This window comes from Dipodomys merriami, unplaced genomic scaffold (assembly GCF_024711535.1).
Source record: "Dipodomys merriami isolate MVZ:Mamm:240054 unplaced genomic scaffold, mDipMer1.0.p SCAF_436, whole genome shotgun sequence".
Taxonomy (NCBI): domain Eukaryota; kingdom Metazoa; phylum Chordata; class Mammalia; order Rodentia; family Heteromyidae; genus Dipodomys; species Dipodomys merriami.
This window is the reverse complement of record NW_027205998.1, coordinates 396,125-418,096: the sequence shown is the minus strand read 5'-3', so window position 1 is coordinate 418,096 and position 21,972 is coordinate 396,125. Positions and strand designations below refer to the sequence as shown.

Below are 21,972 nucleotides of genomic sequence, written 5' to 3'. Positions count from 1 at the left end.
ATGCATAAAAGCCTATATACCCACTTACATTTTCAGATCTTGACAATATTTATTTCAGAAATGTCTTTAGCTTTGTAGTCAATGAACTGAAATAATTCTAAAATATTTAAAGGCTTTTCAGAAATTGCAAGACTCACTCTGGAATGTTATTTATATTGGAAAAGATATTCGAAAAGCCTTATTTGTTAAGTTGCGATAATTACTCCCACAAAAGAGCCATTAGTGAAGATCCCTTTGCATGTACAAAACAACTTCAAATACATCCATTATCTGGAGACGACACATGCTTTTTGTTTGTTTGTTTTTGAAAGGAATATCTAACAAACTTATGAACAATACCAATTTTCAGTCAATATCATGGGATATTCAAACGTAAAATTTTGGAGTTGATTATCTCTTAGTGAAAATAGATATCATCTTATAAAGAAAGTTATTTTCAACAGAAAGCCAGAGTTTATCCACCTTGTGTTTCACGGGAATAACCAGAGAGTAATACCTGTTTGGTTAAGTCGGTCAAACTCACTCCATGAGCATATTTTAAAATTATAACCAATTTAAGAAGTCAAATACATATTTTGAACTGACAGTTATCTTACAGCAATAACTTACTATCTAATTATGTCTGTATCTTCTTTCCTAGCATATAATAAGAGCTAAAGCTGTCTTTTTTGTCGAACTTAATGTAAATGATTTGATTCTGATGATGTTATTATTTGAAAAATAAAGTGTACAGAAGGGGGGTCGAACTGAAATAACATGACAGAACAATGATAAATAAAAACATTACAACAGAGTTAGCTCTTTTCAGTCCCACCTTGTCCACATTGGCAAGCAACATTGCAACAGCACATGCACACATACACACATGCACACATGTGCACACATGTACACACACATATACATACATGCTAAATTCAGGGTTTATTGTACAAAAAAGTTCAAATAAAATATTAGTGATTAGTACAAATGATAATTTGCCTCACTAAAAAATAATACACAATCCAGTCACCATGGGTTTTACGTTTTACTTGTCTATCCACATGTGACCACTTAATTTATTTTTAATTAATTAACTAATTCATTCATTCATTTGTTTGGTGCTAATAATAGGGCTTGAACTCAGGGCCCGGCTCTGTCCCAGAAATTGGTATTTTTTTGTTTCAATTTTCTCAAGGCTAGCATTTTACTGCTTGTACCACAGCTCCATTTCTAGCTTTTGTTGGTTTCTTTCAAATCAGAATCAAATGGCCTTTTTTTTTGGTTTCGTCTGGTTTCAAACCACAATCCCCAGACTTCATCTTTCTGATTAGCTAGGATTAATGACATGAGCTATTAGTGTGGCTTATACTTTTTCCTCTGTACTTATCTAATCCACATACTTAGATAGTAATCTAAAACTGAGTATAGAAGCAATTTGTACAGTGATGAAATTGTCCTGTCAAAATTTCTTCTTAAGACCATACACAAAAAATGCCATGATTTAATATAAGAGAACTCATTATTGGACATACGAGCTTGAAGTGCTTTCTAATAGATTCATTATTTATTGTTACCCAACATTAGAAAAAATGTATAATGCAGTAAAATAGAAGTCCTTTGCATGGCCATTAAAGAAACTTGTTTTCATCTATAAAAGTAGGCCTGTCTATTGTCTTCATGTGGTTTCTAGGATTGATGGTGCTTAATAAGAAGTCAAAATGTATTAGTAGTCCTTTGCTATCAATTAAATCTCACTTTTTCTTCTTGGAGAATATAATTATCAAAGCAATAGTTGAGAATCTGCAAGGAATAGTTAAGAATCATGCTTCCAGTGCAAGTGGTTCACCACTAAGTAATCCTCGATACCATTTTCCCCAAAGATTTGTCACAGATATAATTGGCTTGCCTTCTCTTGCTGCATGGACCTATTCCTTCATTCTACAGGAAAAGTGTGATTCAACTGATTTCATTCAGAACTGTTCCTACAATTATCAAGGATTTAGATTCTTGTCTGCAATTTGGTCAAAGCTACTTCTCTTTATGTAGACTGCTATAAATGTATTTACTAATTTCAAGTAAATACATAAATTCTATTTCCATCTTTTTCAAAACATAAAATTCTGCGTGCTCTATAAATTGATCAGAGACATGCATTTTTTCTCATTCCTAGAATAAGCTGCACATGAAGACACCACTGGTCCATATTTTCAGTCTGTATCTTTGAATACGGAGGAACATCTTTCCTCTTCTCTCCATCAATTCCCTACTCTACAGTTAGAATAATTTTGAATAGTAAAAATGGAAAAAGAGAAAATAAATCATAGTGAAAAAACAGATGCAGAAAATTCACTGGATTTTGCTGAACATTTCAACTAACATGAACTATTAGGGAAATACATGAACACATCATTCCCACTGGCACTCAAAGTCTCTGGTTAGGCAATTGTCATGAAAATGAGGAACATGATGAACAAGTGAGGAATGGTATCAATTGCAAGAAAAAAATGGAGAAGGATCCAAGCAAATTTCTTCTTTGGGCTGCTGAAAATAATCTGCTTACTACAGTGCAGGGACTACTTTCCAAAAAGGCCACTCATGTGAATACTAGGTATGAAGATGAGTATAACCATCTTCCTCAGGAAGCCTACAGGGGATACTTAGACATTTTCCATGAGTTGGTGGCTCAATCGGCAGATATTCTTGCAATAACTGTAGATGGCTGGACACCCCTGCACAGTGCTTTTACGTGGAATAATACCAGAGTGGCTGTTTTCTTACTTCATCATTATCCAGATACCAATTCCCAAACTAAAGGCCTCTTGACCCCCTTTCATCTTGCTGCTGGGAGTAGAGACAGCAAAAACACGTTGGATCTCCATCTGTTGAACCATTATGTCAAATCAGGTCTGAAGAATAAGTTGGAAGAAACTGCATTTGATATTGCCAAAAGGATCAGTATATATCACTACCTCTTTGAAGTTTTGGAAGGCGGTAAAATTGCTCTTCTAAGTCACCATGGTTCGGTTAAGTTTCTTAAATTTCATAAATTGCATTCCATTCTTTGTGTCCATGAAAAATATTTTCACAATCAAAATAACAACAATATCTTACTGTAACAATTTATGGATTCCATATGAATTGCCTGACTTTGATGTCAAAATGTATTCAAAAGAGATTTGTATACATCTATAATGGTTTCTGGAGAGTTTGTGCTTTTTTTAATAAGAAATAATTTTAACTTATCTGTTGAAATGAGTAGTATAGAAACTGAACATATTTCTGGTGTTTGTCTGAAAAAGTATATTTTTAAAATATTCTATCTTCTATGTTTGTATAATGTCCATAATCTATTTTATTCTCTCATAGATATAATACTTGGAATTCTACATTGTTTTATAACATTTAGGCTCATTAATAAATGTGTCTTTTCAGATTGCATTCGATATAGAAACAGTGTAAGATTCCTTTTTTCCTAGGTCCTTATATTATATTTCTTTTGGATAAAATGGTAATGTTGTCTAATTTCAAAAGTTTTTTAAATATTATGCTATGTAAAGACTTCACTAATTTGAAGATTTAGTACACTGATGTGAAAATAACTTTTAATTATATGAATTACATGTATTATTACACTTGTAATTTTGTAATCAACTTTTTAATAACTGTTTTTCATTTCTTGCATCTGAAGAATGAAAAATATGGAATACTTCACAAATTTTCATATCATCCTGTGCAATTGCCATGTTAATCTCTGTATTGTTGCAATTTGGGTATACGTGCTGCTGAAGCATGTAGTGTCTTCTAAATTGAAGTATGCAATTTAATGATGCAATCTTTATACAGGCTTATATCCTTGGGTGCCTATTTGTAACAAGGAAACCTTAATGTTCCTAACAATGGTACTGATCTTATTTCCCTAAAATTCTGTGCATAATGGAAAAAATTATATTGTTCAGACGATTGCTCACATTTTCAATTTTTTTGTCAATGACTATTTTAAGTCTTTTTCATTTTGAGGCATTTATAGCTAGGTCCAAAGGGAATGGCTTTTTGAAGTACTTATTTATCCAACTGAGTTAGCTTTGTAGAACTAATGGATTCAAAATAAGCCTTGCTTACAAGCTACTTCTAAATTCTGCAGTTGAAATTTTCCCAAATGATGTCTTACTGGCACAAATGTCTACCTGAACCTTTACCCTTCTTCCATGTAGGAATAGACCAACCAGAATATCTTATCCTAACAGCATGGATTGTCTTACTGGAACAAAACCAATCTTAGTTACACGGGATCATATATAGATGAGCATTTCAGACAAAAGTGTTCAGACTAGAAGGTAATTTATCAAAATATAATTGTTTATTATACATATCATTTCAAAAGGAGCTAAAGCCAAGAAGGTGAAAAAATTGTTCATATGCATGATTACCTAATGTCCTGGCCTATCTACCTTCCAACCAGGTAGGAACTTAAACTACTGCCTTTATATCACCAAATATTTCTATAGATCCAGAAGTCCATATGTTTCTCTTTGTTATTAGGTCTTAAATTGGTAATGACTCATCTTGCCTCCAGGCTGTAAATCTACAAATGGTAAAGCTTTAGGTCTAACTCTACCAAACACTGAGGTAGAGATAATGTAATGAAATAATACTTTAGAACAGAGCTGCCTTTGACGCCCAATCCACAACAGAACAATGCAAAACATGTGCCATTTTATTATATTATATATAGTTATATATTTTATATTTATGTGCTGATTTCATGTTTCACGTAATGAAACTTACTATAATTAATTGATAATTTGACAAATAAATTGATATTTATTCCAATAAGTAGAATTGGAATATAAATAATTAAGTTTAGAATAAATATTAGAATATAAAAAGTGTCAATGCAAATGTCTTCGGTATAAACTTGTGATACCTTCTAAGTGTTCATGGTCTTCTAAATTCACATGGTAAAGAAACAATGTTGTTTTCCTCTAATCTATAGGAGGTTTTACTCTGCTGCTCTGTTTATTGTTTTAACTCACTCGCCCCAAACTGTTTTTCTCCATATTTCTGAAGCATTCCTCAATATTATATCCAAATTTAGCTGATATGATGTCTAAAAAATATTATTCTTCTGCAGGACCCATGGGTCCTAGGATCCAATGTCCAAGTTAACTGTTATCACCAGATAACAGGGGCAAGACTTCTCAGCTAGGCCTATGCAACATGCCAGCAGAAAGTAATTGAAGATGCATCTCAATTTCTCTTTTCTTATATTTCAAGGCCCCAATTCCTTGAGATTCAAGAATTAGCAGCAAGTAATTGTGAAATGCAAGGTAACTTAAAATGAAGGATGAGTTCACAAAATCTGAGAAAAATTACTGTAATTCAAACTCAATTTACAAATGACAAGCCCATATGAGTGAACAAGATCACAGTGTCAGAAGATTATTTTTAATACCCCTCCCCTAATGATTAATCTAAGATTTCAGTCCAGCATAAATTGGCCCAAAAATAGTTCCTGGAAGGATAGATCCATAAATGGTCTACTGAGGCCAGGAAAACTTGACTTACAGGTCAAATGTAATGCAGAAAACCATTAATTGAGAAGATCCTTAGTGCTTCAAAACACTGGTACTTTAGTACAATTTGATTCTGTGGTATAAAAATGTTGTCATTCTCAAATCAATGATAACCTACATTTAATCTCCTGAAAGTGTATTGCTTTTCAAATAAACTTTTTAAAATCACATTTGCCAAAATAACATTCAATAAGTAGATAATAATTAGTGACATTACAAGTTTTTCAAGTGTAGGGAGCAAGTTACAATAGAGTGGATTTATTTATCCAGCCCTAAAGCCAAACAGGTTCAATCATTCATTAAAGTGTAGAAATAGTAGCCCCCACCATTTGTGTTGTTCAGTAGGTGCATTCCAGAAATGTGATAAATAGATCAGCCTGCCATGTTTCAAACCCCAAACGTCAGCTTATAAAGTAAATTTCATCATTTAATAATGTACATTTTAAAAAGTCATGAATAGTTGCCTTATCATACATTGTTTTATATTTTCCCTATCTGTCTAACATAGAAAGAAATATGACTTTAATCTTGAATATGAGTGCTCATCAGAGATGTGACAAACAAAATCTGTCTTCTATTTCTATCATATTCCTCTATAGTAGTAAATCTTAATTTTCTTCTTTTTCCAAAACTTATAGGTAGTAGAAAGTATTATCCCATGTAAAATAAAATAATCATATACCATTGTACAAAGCCAATTATAAAAATTGGAATTAGGAATATATTCTAAGCCATTTTTAAACTTTCTTGATGAATAAAGATTAATCTTCCAAATGGATGAGAATATAATCATGTCTAGGTGCTTCAAGTCTGCAGTCTTGCAAATTGTTATTGCAAATGAATGAATTATGGAAATGTAAGTTGACCTCAGTTCAAGTATATGCAGGATTGAAACTCCATGGTATGTATATAAATCTTTCAAAGTACTAACAGACAGATTAACAGAATGACTAGCAGTAAGTTGAAACAAGAGAGGAATAGTACTAAAGACATAGAAAGAAAAAAATATGGAACAAGGGGCAAGTACAATGTACACATGTGATAAAGGAAGTGGTAAATCGGAAGTAAATCTTGGAGAAGGGGTTGGTTGAGAATGACATGAGTCACTGTGATCCAGGAGCATTGGATAATTAGAGTGATATATTTAATTGTACCACAACCTTTTGAAATTCAGTTAAAAAGCACAACAACAAACAAAAACACAAAAATCACAACCAAATAGCCATCACTAGAGAGTATGAATATGACCTCTCAAAAATTTTAAGCAGTTAATGGAAGGCAGTCTTGGGAAAAGCAAAGAAAGCTGTTCAAAGAGAGCAGTTTGGGGTAGGGGAGGATTCTGAACAGATTTAAATAGATGGTCTAAGGTTATAACTCACCTACATCTGCTGCAAATATTATCTTTCTTCTGTGAGTTCTCTTTGTCGGAACTGGATACTTCAGTCCTGAGCCACAATTGATAGTTTGTGAAGATAGAATGGAAGAAAAAAGATCAAGAACTCATTACTCCATTGGAGAGAAAACAATCCTCTATGTTTGCTCTTATCTCTCTTCACTACTTTTTCTTCATACTTTTAAGTCAATTCACTTTGAATTATATTTTCCATCTTTGTTCTGGCAACATAATTAGTCAAAGTAATTCACTAAATATTATTTGTCATTTTTCCTATCATACTATTATTGGCCAAGTGAGTCCATTAAACTTTCCTCTTGCATTTGGTGGCCATGAAACAACATCTATTTTAATGAGGACAAATCTAATGTATACTGTCTCCAGAAAACCAGTCCAAGAAGCTGTGATCACAAATATTTGGCTATACTTTTTTTCTTTTTTCTTTTATCTTGAAATTCTGCTTGTGTCTAAAGTGCCGAGAAAAATAAGCACTCCATTTCTTTTTGGTTCATTCAATTCTAACTTCAAAGATAGATTTTGATAAAAAGATGCTAAGAGGAAAGCAAAAAATGCTTCGCTATTATCTTCTCTCTTAAGACTCTCCTTAGATGCCATATCAGGAACCGTGAAGTTATTCTTTGCAAAATTATTTCAATAGATTATTTTTTTCTTGGTCTTGCATTTGCTCAGCAAAATGTATGGAGAAGAATAGATTTAAATCAGCCATACCTTGGAAGACAGTATCTGTTACAAAAGGATCATGCTTCTGTGTCTTACTTCTATGTCCTCCTCTTAGCTCTTGCCTGATTTCCAATTAATCATAGCTTCTTGGCTTCAAGTCTGGTGAAGCTGAAGGACTATACAGCCTCAGCCACTGCTACATCTTCATAGTTTCTCTTTTAAAACTCTTTTAAGTTGCCTAATTTAGATGTGGAATTTATTTTCATGACTTCATTCAATAAGTTCTGCATTGTAGTGAGCCAAATCAGCTCTGAAAAATCACTTTAGGGATCAAAAACATTAACACAATCTATATAAAAAACTTTTGGTCTCCCTCCACTGCTGAAGCCAATACGCTTAGCTAGGGCTTCTCAGAACACTGTTTTCTAACTTTTTCCATTTGCTCAATTCTTTTCTGAACCCAAAACTTTTTGGGTTATGTAATAAGAGAAGTCTTCACTCTCTCATGTTAATAAAGATATATTTTGTGAGCCAGTTAGAACTGTGAAATCATTGGTTTGAAGTATCGAATCAGATTTCTGTGTTTCACTGCTTCACGTGCAAAGACATTGTGGAAAGTATTACAAACAGAAAAGTGTGAAGCCAATACCTTCTTTCATTGTGGAGGGCACTTTCTCCTGAAATATTTTGACCCAAATTATCTTTTTCAGATAATTACTGTTTGATAATTAAAGGTTAATTCACAGATTTTGATGTCTTTTTTTTTTTTTAAGAACTTTGAATTTCAATTCCACTACAAACTTGTTTCACACAGTGAGAGTATATTTCCTGGGTAAGGACAATTGTCAAGGAAACCTACAGGATTTACAGCAAGTTTTCTGAGTTTTGTTTAGTGTGAAAAAGAGCCATCTTCAACCACATTGCTTCCTCTCTACGAAGTCTTCATAAATTTCTTTGCATGAAAGCCTACTTTCCTAGGCCATTTTAAATTTTCCTAATGAGTTAAGTTTTTAAAAAGTTTGAATAATTAAAATTTACATGTCATAACTTTAAAACTCTTTTGAAATTCCTATATCAGAATCGCGAATTCGCCAATAATAATTCCACCTTTACCATAAAAAATTTAACATGTTTTCATGATAGAGTGTCCATGCAACTATTATTTTCCAGTTGCTTTGTTATGTTATATATGACCATATAAGCTGATGCTGAGCAAAATGAACTCAAAGATACTGAAATATATTTTTTTATTTGTGGTGGGTCTTTTAGATGTACTATGTGATTTCTATTTTCTTTGGGTTTTTCCCCTAGGGTTTACCCCTGCTCTATTTGATTTTTGTAACCTGTGTATTGTGTATACTTTTACCTTAATTAGGGAAGGGAAGAGGAACAACAAAATGGTGAGACAAAGGACAAAGGGCAAAACCAATGCAATACCAATACTCACAATAAAACATATTGGAAATGTACATTACAACTTCTGAGGGGTGAAAGGATGAAGGAAAACTATAAGAACAATGAGGGAGAGGTAACAAGTTTGAAAAGTTACGTATTCACTACCTTACAATTACTGTAACCACACTGTACATCGATTTGATAATAAAATTTTAAAAATAAGCAGCATAAAATATAATTTTACTGTATTGGTATAGTAAATATTATTCTTTATGTAGTAACTTTTTAAAAATCAATACTATTTGGCATGTAATTTGAATTAATTATCCCTTCTTTATCAGAGGCTCAGCAACTTGAATGTTATCCAACTAGACAATATTTTCACAATATACTTGCCAATATTTTGAAAAAACAATAAATTTAGTACTTTTTCTCATACTAAAATTGAAAACAGTTTAATTCTATGGAAACCCATAAATTTTAAAAGTAAATAAGTTGTTAAGAGGACAGAATATATGTTATTCAAAATATGTTATTCAAAATAATAACTACTGATTTTTAAATTCTCAACATTCCATACCTGAGAGATTAAAAACAGTACCTGTTTGAATGTTATGAAATTCTGCAATAAATAAAGTTTCCAATGGGATGTTACAGATTGAGAATTCAACAGAAAAATAGCCACATTTTGTAGAGAGTAATACTATGAATCAACTGTAATAATTATTTCTTAAAGAGTAAGCAATTATTTATCAGAGTAAACTATTATTTCTATGACCATCAATCCCAAGATTTATGTCATAAAGTTATCCTAGAACAACAGTATCCAACTTGAAAAGTGCACCTTAAAATTCCTTAATTCACATCAAGAATATCTTACCTCTATTGTGAAAAAACACTACACCTCTCCTAATGTGACGGCCTCCTTGTTCTGGAAAGAACACCACAATAAACTGAGCTCCATCATTGTTCCCCCAGTGGTATTCTTGAGTTCTGAACACATGCAAATATTATTTATATTTATACTTTTTAACTATCATAGATATTCAGTTGGCTAAGATCGGAAAATTTTTGTTCAAAGCCCACCTAGACAGGAAGGTTCCTTAGATTCTTATCTCCAATAAACTTCTCAGCAAAAGCCAGACACAAGTGACACTGAGATTGAAGTGGTAATGTACGAGCCTTAAGCATAAACAGGTTCAGAGATAGTGTCCAGGCCTAGAGTTCAAGCTCTAGGACAAGCCAATAAAACAAAAACAAAAATGAAAACCAAACCCAAACCTAGCATTTTTCTCAATGTGTAAGGAGGAACGTAATTACTTACTTTTTCAAATTTTGGATGGAAATTATGAGTCATTTTGAATCTAGGAATGTTCTGTAATGGAGAGAGCATTTAAAACACAACTGAGGATTATATATGACTCGCATTTCCATAGAAAACTTGACTTCTCAAAACATAGTGACAAAATTTCCCCAAGCTTCAAACTGTGTATTCCTTTCTTGTTGTTTGGTTTGTTTTATTGAGACAAAATTATACTACCTCGTCCAGGGAAGGTATCGCTATGTAATTCCACTCTCTAATCGCCTGTTTTAGTCTGAGTGCTAGAATTGTATCACATTGCCCTGCCATAGTTTGTTGGTTTATTTAATCTAGAAACGGACTAGCAATTCTAAACTTCTCTTATGATCTTATCCACTAGACTGACTGCACAGACTGTTTATGTGCTATTTTCAAAGATGTTCTTACATTTGACAAAGGATATGAACATTTTCAGATGTACCTGCCGGGGTCTCTGATTCATTCCTCCATGGATCTGATCCCATTAATAATGATTACTTGACTCTCTTACTATCTCTGGTCCATACCTATGTAATATTCTCAACTTTTTTGAAAATAGTGCATTTGAGGGCTTTCTAATATTAAAAATTATCACTTAATTCTAGTCTTACTCAGGACTTATTTTCTATTGTTTTCTAACACTTCTACATATTGTGATAATTGTTTCATTTTGTATTTTTGTGTGCACATATAAGTGCCTATGTGTGTCTGTGTATGTTTGTATGTATGTATGCAAAAGTCTCAAGCTCTTATTCAGCAATCTTGATCATGACTGATATGCCAGCTTTTGGCTGGTTAATTATATGTAGTGTCTCAAAACCTGTTCTGTCCAGGCTGGATGCAAACTGAACTTCCCAGAATCCTTTACATCCTTAGGTTTTATTTTTCCAGGAGTATCAACTTTTAAACTACAAACATTTTTGTGAGTGTAAAGTGTAAGCTGTAGCCCAGATTTTTAACTCAAGAATTCACATAAAGATAGATGAACATACACATTACATATGCTGAATGTACACTGCTAGAAATGTGATCATAAGCCAAGTGGTGGTGAGATCTGAGGACAGGTGTTCAAAGCCATCCCGGGTAGGAAAATACTGGAGACACTTTTTTTTTACAATAATTACCATAAAACTGGAAGTGGCACTGTGGCTCAAGTGGTAGAGCACTAGCCTTGAGCTGAATAGCAGAGGGACAGTGCCCAGTCCTAGAGTTCAAGTGCCATGACCAACAATAGCAAAAAATATATATGAGAAAAAGAAAGAAAAATTAATGTGATCTTAGCCACCAGGTTCATTGCTCTATGATCCCTGTTCTCTCAAGATGGACTCTTTCTTTCCAGTTAAGTCCATGATCGTATATCTGATTTGCATTGGAAACAGTATCATTCTTCCATTCTTTTTACAAAATTTTGGGATTAGCAAGCATAACTTAGAAAGGGAGTGGCCTCATGCTTCATGTTCCAGTTAGGAGTAATGCTTTCCCTATATCACTCCCGTAACTCTACATGCTAGACTTGGCTTTAGTGTTTCAATGTTGTCATATTTGTAGTCTTCTATATTGTATTGAATCCTTACAGTTAAACACAGAAATTCTCTTTCTCCTATTATTGCTATTGTTTCTCTTACTGTTAACTCAGGTACACTTGGGAAATTAATGAACAGCACATACACTCACAATTAAAGGTCTGAGAACCTTCTTCCCATTAAAAATTCACTGTAACTTACAGAGCAATTAAGAATTTTGAACAAAATGTACTCAGGGATAATGTATTTATTAACCATTTAAATTTCACATTTTCTGTTTACTAAGTTGTCTCTGAAACATGTGTTACCAAGTGTCCAAAGGTGTCCTTTTGCTATTTCAATGAAGCCAGAAAATATTCATTTTATCTGGAGCAGCACCATAGATTGTTACTGGAAGTAAGTGGAAATAACTATTACTGGATGTGGAAACTGATCCCAGGAAAGGAATTGAACATAGAGGAATGACAAAGTTCAAGTTAACTTTTGCTTTACTTTTTACTGTACAAGAAAAGAATCCAAGGCTTGAAGGAAAGTCTGTCCCTGACTTTTTTGAGTGTGTTCTTTACTCATATAATACTTGTTTGTAAACTTCTGGTTGAGAGTATTTAAAAAGGAAACAGTATGCAATTTGAAGGCCAGCATAGAAATAACTTTGTTTTAAAAGTGTTATACTGGAGTTCTGGAAAGATGGCGGAGGAGAAGCTGGAGGCTAAACAAGCTCGCTCATAGAAAGCAGTTTTAGAGTTCCAGTGAACAGTCCTAAGCCAGAGAATCACACCAAGTGTGCCTTCACAGGACAGAGAGTTAGGCCAGAGAGAGAAAATAGAGGCAAGGAGAAAGCCCTGAGCACTTGCCAGCAGCCGCCGCCACAGTGGCAGCGGTGGTGGCGGAGACTGCAGGCGCCATACCTAAATCACAGAGAGTCTGGGACTAAGGAGCCAGATGTGGCGGCGAGCAGATTCCACTCAACACCAGCAAGAACCGACAAGGAGCAGATATCATCATCCTGTAGTTCGCAGACCAGAGATGACCCAGGAACCTAGACTCGGCATGAGTAGAAGCCTGATATCCTCACTCCTTCTCAGGGAGCAGAGGAGGGAAGACCACCCCTCCCACCCCCAGTACCGGAGACCTCCATCTTGGATACCGACAAAGCTCGGCAGAGCTGCTAGCTCCAACTCAGGCCCTGGAATAAATCCTCAGTCATCTAGCAGGTCACAAGAGCCTATCCTGACCTGCCAGACTCAGTCAGTTCCACCCAGGTAAAAGTCACCCAGCTCGGGTGCCAGCCACAGGAGTGGCTTTCTTCACCAGGTAATCAGAGCCAGAGGCTGCCCCTCCCTTTAGCAGCCTCCACAATCAATTGAAATTCAGTAAACAGAAACCCTGAGAGTGGCTCCAGTCTGGGCTCTGTGAGTTTCTCACAAACCAGTCCCCGGGAAAAGCTACTGTTTGCTGAAAGGCCTCAACTCTACCCAGAACCTAGCCTCATCACAGCATCTCCAAACTCGAGGAAAAATCCATCTCCTCCCATTGAACTAACCTCCGAGGAGGATCACAGAGAATTGTTCTGCCTGTTCAAAGAAACTGAGTTAAGTAACCAACCAAGCCACAGGAAAACAAGCAGACCAAAGACTCCAATAAGAGGCTGGTTACAGACACAAGGGAGACACAGGATTTTTGCCAACCCTTCCAAAAAAAATCAAAGAACTTTTTTTTGTTGTTCCTTTTATAAAAATTTTTTTTTCTCTAAATATTTTTTTAATCTTTAATTATTACCTTTCTTGAAAAAAATTGTTTTCTAGTAATTATTTTTCCTCTTAGAATTTTAATTTAGGGGTATAGTGTGTGTGCATTTTTCTTCCTTTTTTGTTTTTGTTTTTGTTTTGTTTTGTTTTGCTTTTTGTTTAGATCTACTGAACTTCTTATCTTTTTTCTTTCTTTCTTATCCTTTTCACCTTTTCTTCACTTTCATTCTTTATGTGACTTAATTGCTGTTCTGCACATCTTCAAATAAACCCGTAGTGGATTATTAGACCTGATCCCCCATTGTGTACACACTTAATCCACAAATTTATTACTCAATTCAAAACCTCTTAGACTTAAATTCCTTAATAGCAGTACTACCTCTTTATACCTATATAATATTTTAATTATTTTTATTTTTAAGTTTTTCCCATCTCCTTTATATCCCTCCTCTCATCTCTTCCTAAACATAATAATTTCTGGTTTACCAAATTCTTCTGTGCTGTTTGTAGCCCGTTAATATACAGTTGTTTGATGTTTAATAGATGTATCTGTTGAACTAGATTGTATCTGCAGACTATTGACTGTGCAAATACAGACTTTGTTTGATGCTTGCCTTAAGATAGTTTTCTAGGATAAAACTGGTGTTAATTTCATCCTAAATCGGCAGAGTAAGCCAGAAAAACACAAGAAAAATGGAAAGTCCAAGTACCGCAACTACCACTCATGATAACCAGGGGACAGAACAGAAAATGAATAATCAAGAGGAGAGTTCCCAAATAGCTCTACAAACACTGCTGGCAAACATGATAAATGAAAAGATTGAAAAAATACAAAGGACACTGTATGAGCATGATAGGGAGAGAGAGGAGGCAATCCAAAAGTGTATACAGGAATATCATAAGCGTGAAGAAGATACTCAAACACTGATACAGGATTGGCATGAGCAGCTTGAGAATACTCAAAGAGAAAGGCAGGAATGGCATGAACAGGCTGAGAATACTCAAAGAGAACTACAGGAATCGCACGAACGGGAGGAAGCTAATCAAAGAGTAATACAAGAATTGAGAGTGCAGGAAGAGAATACACAAAGACCACTAAAGGCATTCATGAAATCCATTAAAAAAGAGCTGAAGGAAGTCAGGGATACCACAAATGGAATGCTGAATGGAACCCAACAGAAGGAATGGGAGTCCAAGGAAACCATAACTATTCAACTAAGTGATTTGAGAATAAACACTGAACACCAAATTAACGAAGTAAAGAAGTTCATACAAGACTTCAACAAAGAATTTGAAACCATCAAAGCTGACCACCTGGAAGGAAAAGAAATAAAAAACAAAGTAGAAAGTCTCAACAGCAGATAAGATCGAATATGACAGCCTAGATATTATAGAGAAAGAACATACAACCATCCAAGACAAGTCCAAGAAATATGAGAAATCTATCCAACAATTGGAACACACCATCAGAAGGCCTAATCCAAGGATAATGGGTGTAGAGGAGCACCTAGAAACAGAAGTTAATGGTCTAGGAAATTTGTTTAACAGGATCCTAGCAGAGAACTTCCCAAACATGCAAAAAGATAGGCTTATTCAGATACAAGACGCTTTTAGAACTCCAAATAGACCAGACCAGAATAGGACATCCCACAGTCACATTATAATCCACACAGGATCAATTCAGAACAAAGAAAAGATTCTTAAAGCTGTCAAGGAGAAAAGATCAATCACCTATAAAGGGAAACCAATTAGAATCATCTCAGATTTCTCAGCAGAGACAATCAAAGCAAGAAGAGCTTGGAATGATGTATGCCATGCCCTAAAATCAAACAAATATCAACCAGGAATACTGTACCCAGCTAAACTCTCCTTCATAACTGAAGGCCAAATAAAAGTCTTCCATAGCAAAGAAAAATTGAAACAATCCATCTCCACCAAACCAGCCCTACAAAAGATTCTTAAATATGTCCTACACATTGAAAACCAACAAGATCACAAGAAATGCCAAGAAACTGCACCCAAACTGAGAATCCAAGAACCATAGGAACAACCCAGGTTTCGCAGCCCTCAAGAAGGTGGATAACATGGCAAGAACTCCCAAATACCTCACAGTCCTATCTCTTAACATTAACGGACTTAACTCTCCAATTAAGCGACATAGACTGTGTAGTTGGATTAAAAAACAAGTTCCTTCTATCTGCTGCCTTCGGGAGTCACATCTTGCCTGTAATAACAAACACATTGTCAATGTTAAAGGCTGGGAAAAATCTACCAAGCAAGCGGTCCCCCAAAACAGGCACGAGTTGCAATCCTAATTTCAGATAAAATAGACTTCAAATTAAAATTTGTGAGAAGAGATAAAGAAGGTCGCAACATACTAATAAAGGGATCTTTCCTTCAGGAGGATATCACAATTCTAAATATATCCTCGCCAAACAACAGAGCACCCAAATTTATCCAAGAAACACTGTTTTCCCTCAAATCCCACATAGATCCAATGACATTAAGTGCTGGGGATTTTAATACACCACTCTCTCCACTAGATAGATATACTCAGCAAAATCTCAACAGAGAAACCGCAGATCTAAACAACTGCATAGATCAACTAGATTTCAGAGACATCTACCGAATATTTCACCCAAAGCATCAGAATACAGGTTTTTCTCAGCAGCACATGAAACATTTTCGAAAATAGCCAACATTTTAGGCCATAAAGCAAACTTGTCTAAATTCAGAAACATTGAAGTTATACCTTGCATTGTCTCTGACCAAAGGGAATAAAATTATAACTCAAAACCAAAAGCCATTATAGAAAGTCTGGTATCACATGGAGGCTGAACAACACACTGCTGAATCACGAGTGGTTCATGGAAGAGATTAGAAAGGAAATTCAAATGTTCATGCTATTCAACAAAATTGAACACACAAACTACCAGCTCCTCTGGAATACAGCAAAGGCAGTACTCAGAGGCAACTTTATAGCTCTGAGCTCCTACATCAACAAATTGTTACTTCCAAAAAATTAACAAAATTGACAGACCCTTAGCAAATCTTATCAGAAAAAGAAAAGAACACACCCAAATAAATAAACTCAGAGATGAGAATGGAAACATCACCATGGACACAATCAAGATTCAGAACATTTTAAGGGAATACTTTTCAAAACTTTATGCTAATAAGTTTGAGAATTTGGTAGAAACGGACCTTTTCCTAGCAAATATTGACATGCCAAAACTAAATCAAGATGAGTTAAACCATCTTTAACAGGGCAATATCAAGCATTGAATTAGAAACAGCAATAAGAGACCTCCCAACTAAAAAATGTCCAGGACCAGATGGTTTTACAGCGGAATTCTACAAGGCCTTCAAAGCTGAGGTCACACCATACTCCTCCAACTCTTCAATGAAATTGAAAGAGAAAGTTCACTACCGAACACATTCGATGAAGCCATCATAACCCTCATCCCAAAACCAGGCAGGGACTCATTAAAGAAAGAGAACTATAGACCCATTTCTTTGATGAACATTGATGCAAAACTTCTCAACAAAATTTTGGCCAATCGACTTCAACAATTCATCCAAAAATCATAAACCATGATGATACAGGATTCATTTCAGGGATGGAAATCTGGTTCAATATACCCAAATCAATTAATATTATTCATCACATCAACAGGAACAAAGATAAGAACTTCATGGTTATCTCAATAGATGCAGAAAAAGCATTCGACAGGACCCAACACCCCTTTATGATGAAGGGTTTGTAAAAATTAGGAATCCATGGAACATTCCTCAATACAGTAAAGGCTGTATTTGACAAACCTACAGCCAGCATTATACTTAATGGTGAAAAAATAAAGCCATTTCCTCTTAACTCAGGAACACGTCAAGGATGTCCACTCTCTCCACTTCTCTTCAATCTAGTATTAGAATGTCTAGCTATAGCAATGATAAAAGATGCAGACATAAAGGGGATCCAAATAGGGAAAGAAGAAATACAACTCTGCCTTTTTGTAGATGACATGATCTTGTATTTAAAGAATCCCATAGACTCCACTCACAGATTACTCATGCTGATTCAAAACATTGGCAAAGTAGCAAAGTATTAAATTAACCCTCAAAATTCAATGTCTTTTCAGTATGCCAACTATGAGAAAAGTAGGGCTGAAATTAGGAAAGCAACTCCATTTGTAATAGCCCCACAAAAAATAAAACACCTAGCAATTAACCTAACCAAAGAAGTGAAGGATCTCTATGATGAAAACTTTAAAATCTTGAAAAAGGAAATCAAAACAGAACTTAGAAAATGGCAAAAACTCCCATGCTCCTGGATTAGAAAGATTAACATTGTGAAAATGGCAATACTTCCCAAAGCTATCTACAAATTCAATGCGATACCTATCAAAATTCCAATGTCATTATTCAAGGAAAAAGAAGAGGCAATCCAAAAATTCATATGGAACAATAAAAGACCCCGAATAGCAAAAATGCTCATCAACGGAAAGAACACAGCTGGAAGAATATCAATACCAAATTTCAAATTCTAGTATAAAGCCATAGTAATCAAAACACCTAGGTTCTGGCACAAGAACAGACCTCAGGACCAATGGAATAGAATTGAAAACCCAGCAATGAACCTACAGTCCTTTAGCCATCTAATCTTTGATAAGGGAGCTAAAAAAAAAATAGAATGGAAGAAAGACAGCCTCTTCAGTAAATGGTGCTGGCAAAATTGGTTAACTACTTGTAGAAAACTAAAGCTAGATCCTTATATATCACCCTGCACCAGAATCAACTCCAAATGGATCAAAGACCTCGGAGTCAAAGCAGACACTCTGAAAACATTAAAGGATGTAATAGGAGCAACCCAAGGTCTCCTTGGTGCAAGACAAAATTTTCTTAATAGAGAACCGGAAACACAACAAATTAAGGAAAGGATGGACAAACAGAATTACATGAAGTTGCAGAGCTTCTGCATGGCAAAGGACATAGCTAGCAAGATCAATAGAAAGCCCACGGATTGGGAGAAGATCTTCACTAACCATAAAACAGACATGGGTCACATATCTAATATATACTTGGAACTCAAAAAATTAAATCCCCCAACAACAAATCCTCAAAGAAACAAGTGCCCAATAAATAAGTGGGCTAATGACAGAGAAACTTCTCTGAAGAAGAAAGAAGGATGGCCAATAGACACATGAAGAAATGCTCAACCTCCTTAGCCATAAAAGAAATGCAAATCAAAACAATATTAAGATACCACCTCAGCCCAGTTAGAATGGCAAAAATGAATAACTCTAATAACAACAGATGCTGGAGGGGATGTGCATAGAAGGGAACCTTACTTAATTGTTGGTGGGAGTGTAAACTTGTTCAACCACTTTGGAAAATAGTATGGAGTTTCCTCAAAAGACTCCACATAGAGCTCCCCTATGACCCAGCAATCCCACTTTTGCACATTTACCCAAATGTTTACAAACAAGACCACACTAAAGCTACCAGCACAACTATGTTTATTGCAGCATTATTTACCATAGCTAAGATCGGGAAACAACCCAGATGTCCCTCAGTAGATGAATGGATCAAGAAAATGTGGCATATATACCCAATGGAGTTCTATGCCTCCATCAGAAAGAATGACATTTCCCCATTTGTTAGGAAATGGAAACACTTGGAAAAAATTATATTAAGTGAAGTAAGCCAAGCCCAAAAAACATTGGTCCCATGATTTCCCTTATTTGCAATATCTAGTATATGTATGAGTCAAGTAGAAATGGTCAGCTAAGGTGATGTTAGGAAAATCAACCTAATATATGTATTTTAAATGTTTTTTTTCTTTCATGCATTTATTTCTAATGCAATAATAAGATTATTTCTTTGTTGCTTTGTATGTCCCTCCTCCACAGTATAACCCCTGCTTTCACTGTATTTGATGTCGGTATAATTTGTGGAGGGGAAAGGGAAAAACAAGTCGTTTAAATAAGGATACAGGTGGACCTGTTGCAACAATGAGAAGTACAAGTTGTCATGTCGAAAACGAACTTTACAACTGGGGGGGGAGGTTTGGGTGGGGTCGGGAAGAAGGATAAGAATGGATGGGAAGGGTAAACAAAGGAGGAGGCTACAATGCTTGATAAGAAATGTACTCACTATCTTGCCCATGTAATTGTAACCCCTCTCTACAGTATTTTCACATTAAAACAATTAAATAAAAAAAAAATAAGGATACAGGCGGACCCATTGCAACAATGAGAAGTACAAGTTGTCTTGTCGAAAACGAACCTTAGAAGTTTGGGGCAGGGGAGGATTGGGTGTGGGGTCGGGGTGAAGCTGGGAAAGGAGGGGAAGGGGAAACAAAGGAGGAGGCTACAATGCTTGATAAGAAATGTACCCATTATCTTGCCCATGTAATTGTAACCACTCTGTACAGTATTTTCACAATAAAAAATAAATAAAAATTTAGAAAATTATTAATTAAATCAATCAATTTCCTGAAATTATTGCATTCCTGTAATAGTATTATTTTAATGCTTCATAAATACTAAATAAAATCAGTCTCCTGAAATGATGGGTCTAATTTTGCAGGAGCATCATTCAAGATCAACTAATTCAACTGTGACATTGATAACATTACCTTGTTATTCCCATGGTTGGGAACGAGTCTCTTAGTAGATCCTTCCATTGATTTGTGTCAGGATGGGGATTCGAAATCAGGGCCTACATTGCCACTTGGGCCTATGGCTTCCCCAATAGTCTGCCAACCTTCAGCAATGCAAGTTAAAGTACCCTTTGCAGCATTGTCATTCAGAGCCAAGTTGGTCACTGTGCAAAGGAACAAAACATAAAAAGGCCATCTCATCGCATTTTTCTATATATTTTCGCCACACATGGCCTGAGGGTCTAGGATCCCAGGATCGGCTGCGGGTCCAGTGGCTGCACCCCAGTATAGGATGATCAAAACTGAGGCAGAGTTGCCACAATCTGAGTTCAAGCTCCCTGTTGAGCAAAAAAAAAAAAAAAATTAAAAGAAATTAGCTCCCTGGCTTGCAATTCACCCCATTTATCTGCCAGGCTTTGGATTTGAACTCTGGGTCTGGGTAAATCTGCAGCAATGTGGAAGAAGGGGAAGCTCACTGTACTTGAAGATAAGAAAATCAGGCCTGTACTCTAAGCCAAAATTCAAGCTCCAGCCTTGGAAAACATACTATTTATATACATTGTAAAGACAGGATTTGTACTTACCTATGGATGCTCAGTCCATACACATTTGGTGTGGTTGTTCCTTGTACTTTTTGTTTTATTCATTTATTTACCATTGATTTTACTGTGATGACACCCATTGCCTTATTACATTGATGACATCTTATTACATGGCATCTAACTTTGTAGATGTGTTCTTCATCATTCCTGAGACTCAGGACTCTCGGAGAAAAGGAAAAAAAGGTTTCATACTTGGCTTCTTACTCCATGATCCAATTGTTGATAGTGCTAGGATCTGAACTCACGGCCTAGCAGGACCAATTGGCAAATAGTTCATGGTGAACACACCAGCCTGTGAGCAACAAAGGAGTTAGGACGTTCCCAGGATCTGACATTGATTCTCAGGGTGGCCACGATAGTCATAAATTCATAATTTAAACATAGGATCTATATTTACAAACATATTTATCTATATTTACATACATATGTGGACAGCAACTTGCATTATTGTCTGTCATATGGAAGTATTTTGTATTTTACTGAGTAAGGTGACAGATATAACAGTGCTTACATGGATGACAACCTATTGCTATGGCTATAGGGTTTCTTATGCATTCTCCATCCTAGCTGAGACCCAGGATTTTCACAGGCAGGAAAACAGTTGAATCCATGGGCTTCTCACATAAGGATTCATCTTTTGGCAGTGTTGGGATTTGAACTAAGAGCCCACCAGGCCCAATTGGGGAAAGGGTCAAGGGTTACCAGCCTGTAAACAACGAAGGAGATAGGCCATTCCCAGGACCTGACACCGAGTACCAGGGAGGGCCAAATAGTAATAAATTCATAATTTAAACATAGGATATATATTTACATACATGTGTGGACAGCATCTTACATTTGGTGCACATTTTCTCCTTATTTTGTGTCTAATTCATGGATTTATGGTGTATTTTATTAAGTATGGTGACAAGTATGACTGTGCTGACATGGATGACAACCTGTTTCAATAGGGTTGCCTGTGCATTCTACATGCTAGTTGATGCCCGGTATTTTCACAGGAGAGGAAAACATGTACAACGACTGGCTTCTGACAACAGAATGAATCTTTTCTCAGTGCTGGGATTTGAACTGAAGTCTG

General features: G+C 35.4%; 2 pseudogenes; one reads left to right on the top strand and one right to left on the bottom strand.

The window, feature by feature from the left end:
* The first annotated feature begins 2,277 nt into the window (after window positions 1-2,277).
* Window positions 2,278-17,088, top strand: LOC138807838 (ankyrin repeat domain-containing protein 49 pseudogene; annotated as a pseudogene).
* Window positions 3,672-3,770, bottom strand: LOC138807845 (U6 spliceosomal RNA; annotated as a pseudogene).
* Window positions 17,089-21,972: the final 4,884 nt, after the last annotated feature.